This window comes from Ranitomeya imitator, chromosome 4, assembly GCF_032444005.1.
Source record: "Ranitomeya imitator isolate aRanImi1 chromosome 4, aRanImi1.pri, whole genome shotgun sequence".
Lineage (NCBI taxonomy): Eukaryota > Metazoa > Chordata > Amphibia > Anura > Dendrobatidae > Ranitomeya > Ranitomeya imitator.
In genome coordinates, this window is record NC_091285.1 from 331,593,618 (window position 1) to 331,601,909 (window position 8,292).

At 41.2% G+C, this 8,292-nt stretch overlaps 1 protein-coding gene across 1 annotated transcript in view; it reads right to left on the reverse strand.

The window, feature by feature from the left end:
• SLC23A1 (solute carrier family 23 member 1) overlaps positions 1–8,089 on the reverse strand; it is a 334,606-nt gene extending 326,517 nt beyond the window's left edge. Inside the window, exon 1 of the mRNA XM_069764941.1 lies at positions 8,009–8,089. The gene's annotated coding sequence lies outside the window, so the exon portion shown is untranslated. The remainder of the gene's footprint in view (positions 1–8,008) is intronic.
• Positions 8,090–8,292: the final 203 nt, after the last annotated feature.

An 8,292-nucleotide genomic window follows, 5' to 3' on the forward strand; every position in this document is an offset into this window, starting at 1 on the left:
GACATTAAGCCTGGTTAATAATGGAAAGGTGTCAATAAGACACCTATCCATTATTAATTCAATAGTAGGAAAGGATTAAAAATACACAGACACATTAAGAATAAAGTTTTTTAGTGAAAGAAAAAACAGACAGATTTTACCATCTTTATTGCATGCTCAATCGAAAGCGAAGCCCTCGTCGTTCTGAAAAAAAAAAGCAAAATAAAAAAGCGACAATATCCCATACCCGTCCACCATACAGTCAAGTCCCACGCAGTAATCCATCTCACTTTCATTGGCCTTTCTCGGCCGATATATGGTGAAAATCGCAGCATGCTGCGATTTCCCTCGCACGTATAGTACGGCTGAGAAAGCAACAGATGATATGAGCTGTCCCAGAAATTAACATTGGTCTGAGTGCTATGTGATTTTTTATCGCATAGCACTCATCCATATTACTGTCTAGTGTGACTCCGACTTTAGCAAGAAGCTGTCTAGCGAGCTGAATAGCTCAGAGGGAAAAGCTGCTGCCTGGTGCACAAGCGCTGCTGGGTTCGATCCCTGACAGCCCATGATGTGCCTAAACAATAGAACCCCTCAAAATTGTACCCATTTTGGAAACTACACCCATCAGGGAATGTATCTAGATGTGTGGTGAGCACCTTGAACCCCAAGGTGGTTCACAGAAGGTTATTATGTTGAGCCGTGAAAATAATGTCCTTTTTAGCCCCAATTTTTTTATTTTCACAAGAGTATCAGGAGAAAATTCCCATAAAATTTGTTGTGCAATTTCTAGTTCGCCGATAACCAAAATGTGGAGTAAAACTACTATTTGTGTATATGACAAGGCTTGGAATGGAACGAGTGCCATTTGACTTTTTGAATGAAAAATTTGCTGGAATCATTAGCGGCCGCCATGTCGAGTGCCTAAAGAGTGAAAGCCCCCACAAGTGACCCCATTTTAGAAGCTAGACCCCTCAAGGAGTTCATCTATATGTGTGGTGACTACCTTGAACCCCGAGGTGCTTCATAGAAGTTCATAACGTTGAGCGCTGAAAATAATAAAAAACACATTGTCCCCACAAAAATGTTTTTAGCCCCAAATATTTTAATTTTCATAAGGGTAACAAGAAATAATGGACCCCAAAATTTGTTGTGCAAATTCTCCTGAGTACAATGATACCCCATATGTGGGGGATACTTCTGTTAGGGCACATGGCAAGACTCAGAAAGAATAGGGTAACGATTTGGAACACAGGGTTTGATGCAATATTCTCCAAGTGTCATGCCGCATTTGGAGAGCTCCTGATTAGGGTTGAGCGAAACGGATCGTTCATTTTCAAAAGTCGCCGACTTTTGGCAAAGTCGAGTTTCATGAAAGAGAGAGAAAGAGAGAGAGAGAGAGAGAGAGAAAGAGAGAGAGAGACATTGGAATTCCCCCACAAGTGACCCCATTTTGGAAACTAAACCCCACAAGGAATTCATCTAGATGTGTGGTGAGCGTCTTTAACCCCCAGTTGCTTCACAGAATTTAGTAACATTGTGCCATGAAAATAAAAAAAAAATCTATTTTTTCCTACAAAAATGTTCCCAAATTATTTATTTCACAAGGTAATCAAAGGAAAATGGACCCCAAAAAGTGTTGTGCAATTTCTCTCGGAGAACACCAATACCCCATATGTGGCTAAAAACTACCTTTGAGGCACAGTGTAAAGCTCAGAAGAAAAACGCCAAATTGGATTTGAGATTTTGCAAGACTGCTTTGAGGGTGCCTTGTAACATTGGTAGAGCCCTTAACCCCTTTACCCCCAAGGGTGGTTTGCACGTTATGGACCGGGCCAATTTTTACAATTCTGACCACTGTCCCTTTATGAGGTTATAACTCTGGAACGCTTCAACGGATCCCAGTGATTCTGACAAGGTTTTCTCGTGACATATTGTACTTCATGATAGTGGTAAAATGTCTTTGATATTACCTGCATTTATTTGTGCAAAAAAACGGAAATTTGGCAAAAATGTTGAAAATTTCGCAATTTTCCAAATTTGAATTTTTATGCAATTAAATCACAGAGATATGTCACACAAAATACTTAATAAGTAACATTTCCCACATGTCTACTTTACATCAGCACAAGTTTGGAACCAAAACTTTTTTTTGTTAGGGAGTTAAGGGTTAAAAGTTGACCAGCAATTTCTCATTTTTCCAACACCATTTTATTTTAGGGACCACATCTCATTTGAAGTCATTTTGAGGGGTCTATATGTTGGGTATTTTCTAAGTGTGACACCATTCTAAAAACTGCACCCCTCAAGGTGCTCAAAACCACATTCAAGAAGTTTATTAACCCTTCAGGTATATCACAGGAATTTTTAGAATGTTTAAATAAAAATGAACATTTAACTTTTTTTCACAAAAAATTTACTTCAGCTCCAATTTGTTTTATTTTACCAAGGGTAACAGGAGAAAATAGACCCCAAACGTTGTTGTACAATTTGTCCTGAGTATGCCGATACCCCATATGTGGAGGTAAACCACTGTTTGGGTGCATGACAGAGCTCGGAAGAGAAGGAGCGCCATTTGACTTTTCAATGCAAAATTGACTGGAATTGAGATGGGACGCCATGTTGCTTTTGGAGAGCCACTGATGTGCCTAAACATTGAAATCCCCCACAAGTGATACCATTTTGGAAAGTAGACCCCCTAAGGAACTTATCTAGATATGTGGTGAGCACTTTGACCCACCAAGTGCTTTACAGAAGTTTATAATGCAGAACCGTGAAAATAAAAAATCATTTTTTTTCACAAAAATTATCTTTTCGCCCCCAATTTTTTATTTTCCCAAGGGTAAGAGAAGAAATTGGACCACAAAAGTTGTTGTACTATTTGTCCTGAGTACGCTGATACCCCATATGTGAGGGTAAACCACTGTTTGGGCGCATGGGAGAACTCGGAAGGGAAGGAGCACCATTTGACTTTTAAATGCAAAATTGACAGGAAATGAGATGGGACGCCATGTTGCGTTAGGAAGGCCACTGATGTGCCTAAACATTGAAACACCCATAAGTGACACCATTTTGGAAAGTAGACCCCCTAAGGAACTTATCTAGATATGTGGTGAGCACTTTGACCCACCAAGGGCTTCACAGAACTTTATAATGCAGAGCCGTAAAAATAAAACAAACATTTTTTCCCACAAAAATTATTTTTTAGCCCCCAATTTTTTATTTTTCCGATGGTAACAGGAGAAATTGGACCCCAAAAGTTGTTGTCCAATTTGTCCTGAGTGCGCTGATACCCCATATCTGGGGGGGAACCACCGCTTGGGCGCATGGGAGGGCTTGGAAGGGAAGGAGCGCCATTTGGAATGCAGCCTTAGATGGAATGTTCTGCAGGCATCACATTGCGTTTTCAGAGCCCCTGATGTACCTAAACAGTAGAAACCCCCCCACAAGTGACCCCATATTGGAAACTAGACCCCAAGGAACTTATCTAGATGTGTTGTGAGAACTTTGAGCCCCCAAGTGTTTCACTACAGTTTATAATGCAGAGCCGTGAAAATAAAAAAATATATTTTTTTTCACAAAAATTATTTTTTAGCCCCCAGTTTTGTATTTTCCCAAGGGTAACAGGAGAAATTGGACCCCAAAAGTTGTTGTCCAATTTGTCCTGAGTACGCCGATACCCCATATGTTGGGGTAAACTCCTGTTTGGGCACGCGGGAGAGCTCGGAAGGGAAGGAGCACTGTTTTACTTTTTCAACGCAGAATTGGCTGGAATTGAGATCGGACGCCATGTCGCATTTGGAGAGCCCCTGATGTGCCTAAACAGTGGAAACCCCCCAATTATAACTGAAACCCTAATCCAAACACACCCCTAACCCTAATACCAACGCTAACACTAACCACACCTCTAACCCAGACACACCCCTAACCCTAATCCCAACCCTATTCCCAACTGTAAATGTAATCCAAACCCTAACCCTAACTTTAGCCCCAACCCTAACTGTAGCCTTAACCCTAGTCCTAACCCTAATGGGAAAATGGAAATTCATTTTTTAATTTTTCCCTAACTAAGGGGGTGATGAAGGGGGGGTTGATTTACTTTTATAGCGGGTGTTTTAGCGGATTTTTATGATTGGCAGCCGTCACACACTGAAAGACGCTTTTTATTGCAAAAAATATTTTTTGCGTTACCACATTTTGAGAGCTATAATTTTTCCATATTTGAGTCCACAGAGTCATGTGAGGTCTTGTTTTTTGCAGGACAAGTTGATGTTTTTATTGGTAACATTTTTGGGCACGTGATATTTTTTGATCGCTTTTTATTCCGATTTTTGTGAGGCAGAATGACTAAAAACCAGCTATTCATGAATTTCTTTTCGGGGAGGCGTTTATACTGTTCCGCGTTTTGTAAAATTGATAAAGCAGTTTTATTCTTCGGGTCAGTAAGTTTACATCGATACCTCATTTATATCATTTTTTTTATGTTTTGGTGCTTTTATACTATAAAAACTATTTTATAGGAAAAAATTATTTTTGCATCGCTTTTTTCTGAGGACTAGAACTTTTTTATTTTTTTGCTGATGATGCTGTATGGCAGCTCGTTTTTTGCGGGACAAGATGACGCTTTCAGCGGTACCATGGTTATTTATATCTGTCTTTTTGATCGCGTGTTATTCCACTTTTTGTTCGGCGGTATGATAAAGCGTTGTTTTTTGCATCTTTTTTTTTTCTTACGGTGTTCACTGAAGGGGTTAACTAGTGGGACAGTTTAATAGGTTGGGTCGTTACGGACACGGCGATACTAAATGTGTACTTTTATTGTTTGTTTTTTATTTAAAGAAATGTATTTATGGGAATAATATTTTTTTTTTCTTTATTTAGGAATTTTTTTTTTTTTTTTGTACACATATGAAAATTTTTTTTTTTAACTTTTTTACTTTGTCCCAGGGGGGGACATCACAGATCGCTGATCTGACAGTTTGCACAGCACTCTGTCAGATCACCGACCTGTCAGAGCACTGCAGGCTTACCAAGCACCTGCTCTGACCAGGCACTTGGTAAGCCACCTCCCTCCCTGCAGAACCCGGATGCCGTGGCCATCTTGGATCCGGGCCTGCTACAGGGAGGGAGGTAAGGAGACCCTCGCAGCAACGCAATCACATCACGTTGCTGCGGGGGTCTCAGGGAAGCCCCCGCCCTGCGTGATGCTTCCCTGCACCGCCGGCACACCGTGATCATATTTGATCGTGGTGTGCCGGGGGTTAATGTGCCGGGGGCGGTCCGTGACCGCTCCTGGCACATAGCGCCGGATGTCAGCTGCGATAGGCAGCTGACACCCGGACGCGATCGGCCACGCTCCCCCCATGAGCGCGGCCGATCGCCCTGGATGTACTATTCCGTCCTTGGGAATTAGGGCCCACCCCACATGGACAGAATAGTACGTCCAATGACAGAAAGGGGTTAAGGTGCCAAAACAGCTGAAACTCCCATAAATAACCTCATTTAACAAACTACACCTCTCACTGTATTCAACTATAGGTACAGTAATCGTATTGACACCACAGGCGTGTCACAATTTTATACCACTGGGCAATTTAGAAAAAAATTATTAGATTTTTACCACCAAAATTTAGTTTTAGCCCCAAATTTAACATTTTCTCACTGGGAAATGGGTAAAAATGGCACCAAATTTTCCCACAATTTCTGCTGAATGTGGAAATACCCCATATGTGGCTGTACAGTATTACTTACCCAAACAGCGAGACTCAGGAGGGACGGAGCTCTATTTTTCTCCTGGAACGCAGATTTTGTTAGAATAGCTTTCAGACTACATATACAGAGCCCCTAAGTGCAGAATCCCTCCTCAAGTAACCCTATTCTGGAAATTATACTCCTTTGGAAATTTATCTACAGGTGTAGTGACAATTTTTACTCCATGGTTGTTTTCCAGAAATAAGCTGCAGTGGATGCTGCTGAGTGAAAATTGCAAACTGCCATTGTGGTGCCTGTACGTTGTAGTTCCTAGCACGTCATAGTCACCAGTACATGGTAGTGCCCAGCTCATGCTTTTGGAGACATGCACCTGTAAATTAGGTGGGCTGTCATTGTTACAGAAATGGGCATTTGGATTTGAGATTTCGCTGAATTTCTTTTGAGGGGTGAGGAGCAATAGCGCTTTTCCAGAGCCTTTGTGCTACCAGTAACATGGAAGCCCCCTATATTCCCGACAATAAATGATGGAGCCGAGTGGGCAATTGCATTTTTTGTGGATTGATTTGATGCTTTTGTAAGGAACATTTTACTTAACATTTGGGATCACACTTGCACTTGCATCTGGGTTTACATCAAAACCTCTGAGTGATGTGATTTAGATGAGACCCCCGAGGGATCCATTCACTATAATGCAAGAGCAGAGTTACTCTGGATTCCATGTGGCCTCTATTCAGCAGTGTCCCTTTCAGAGGCGCACAAAACTGGTGGACCGTGCTTCTATGCACTCCTAAAAAGACATATTGCTGGTTCCTAGGCAGCCACATGGAGTCCACAGTGCCACCATCTTCCACATTAAAGGGAATCTTCCACCGGGGATTCTGTCTGAATCACATTTTTTAGAGATTTACATGGAAACCCCGGTGTAAGCGCTTAGCGCAGAGCACAGGATAAATGTGAGCCGAGCCTTACTGCGATCATTGGGAGGCAGAATGAAAAAAAGAACCGCATGTGAAGAATTGGTTTTATTTATTTTTTACATGATTACTCGTGCGGTTTAAGCGCTTACAGCGATACCAGATTTCGAGCTGTTTTATGTTTGGCTGCTGTCACACACTAAAAGATGCTTTTTTTTTTTTGCAAAAACTAGGCCATATTTTGATAGCTATAATTTTTCTATATTTCGGTTTACATAGTCATGTGAGGTCTTGTTTTTTGAGGGACGAGTTGACATTTTTATTGTTACCATTTTTGGGCACATGGCATATTTTGATCGCTTTCTATTCAGATTTTTAAAAAGCAGAATGAAAAAAAAAAATCTGCAATTCAGGAATAGTTTTTTAGTTTTTTTTTATGCCGTTCGATGTATGGTAAAATTGATAAGGCAGCTTTATTCTTCGGGTCAGTATGATTACAGTGACACTATATTTCTATAGTTTTTTTATGTTTTGGCACTTTAACACAATAAAAAATATTTTATAGAAAAATATAGACTATTTTTTGCATTGCTTTATTCTGAAAGCTACAACTATTTTATTTTTCTGCTGATGTAGCAGTACGGCAGCTTGTTATTTTGAGGGACAAGATTACATTTTAAGTGACATTTGTTATTTAGATTATCTTTGATTGCGTTTTGTTCCACTTTTTGTTCATCAGTAGGATGATAAAGCATTGTTCTTTGCCTTGATCTCGTTTCTCACTGTTCCACAATACCCTTCGCTTCGTGTCTCTTTCTTAGGATACCGCTGCAAGGTAGTGCAGGCGCGGTTCCATAACGTTCTGCTCTGTTCGCTAGGCACCTGCCAGGTTCCCATGCCTGACAGGGACCCACCTGTGTCTTCTCCCTGCAACACCCCCTGCCACGGGATGTTGCCTGAATCCAACCCAGTCAGCTTCTGACTAACTTCCTACCCAACCCCTAGTTTTACCAGTGTGAGGAGTGGCCCAATAAATAAAGCCTTTTTCTCCCCCTAGTGGCCGGAGTGTGAAGTGTAATGTGTGCTGGTGATACCTGGTCAGTAGAATTCCTTCAGTGCCATCAGACGTACCATCACTCATCTTAGCGGCAGAGTGTCAAACTGCAACGACCAGATCTCTGGGGCGCTGCACTCCGCTCTGGAGTGCCGGCGCCAGAAGAGGGTTTTCACCTGCGAGACTCGGCCGTATCTCGCGTATGTGTGATCCCGGCCTAACACTGATCTGCCATCCAGGACTTTACCTCCTGATTTTTTAAACTACCTTCAATATTTTGCAGTAGCAAAATATTAGAAATATAAATATTATATATAATAAGTGTGAAAGTTCGAAACATACTTACCGAGTAAATTGTGATCGATGGTCCAGAGATAAGCACTCTTGATGTGTTGTATTCGTATATTAGCAGCTTGGCATTCAATTTCTTCTCGTAACTTTGCTCTCCAGTTGTAGGACACAAGAGACGAAGTGAAGATGTCTAGAATGTATTTATGTTTTTCTACTGGTCTACTTGCCGACTGTATTTGCTCAAGGTTTTGTTTTTGCCAATATACACCTAGCAGCAATCACTGTATGCTCAACCCGTTTTAAGCTAATGAACCACAAGAAACAACAAACATCTCTTGT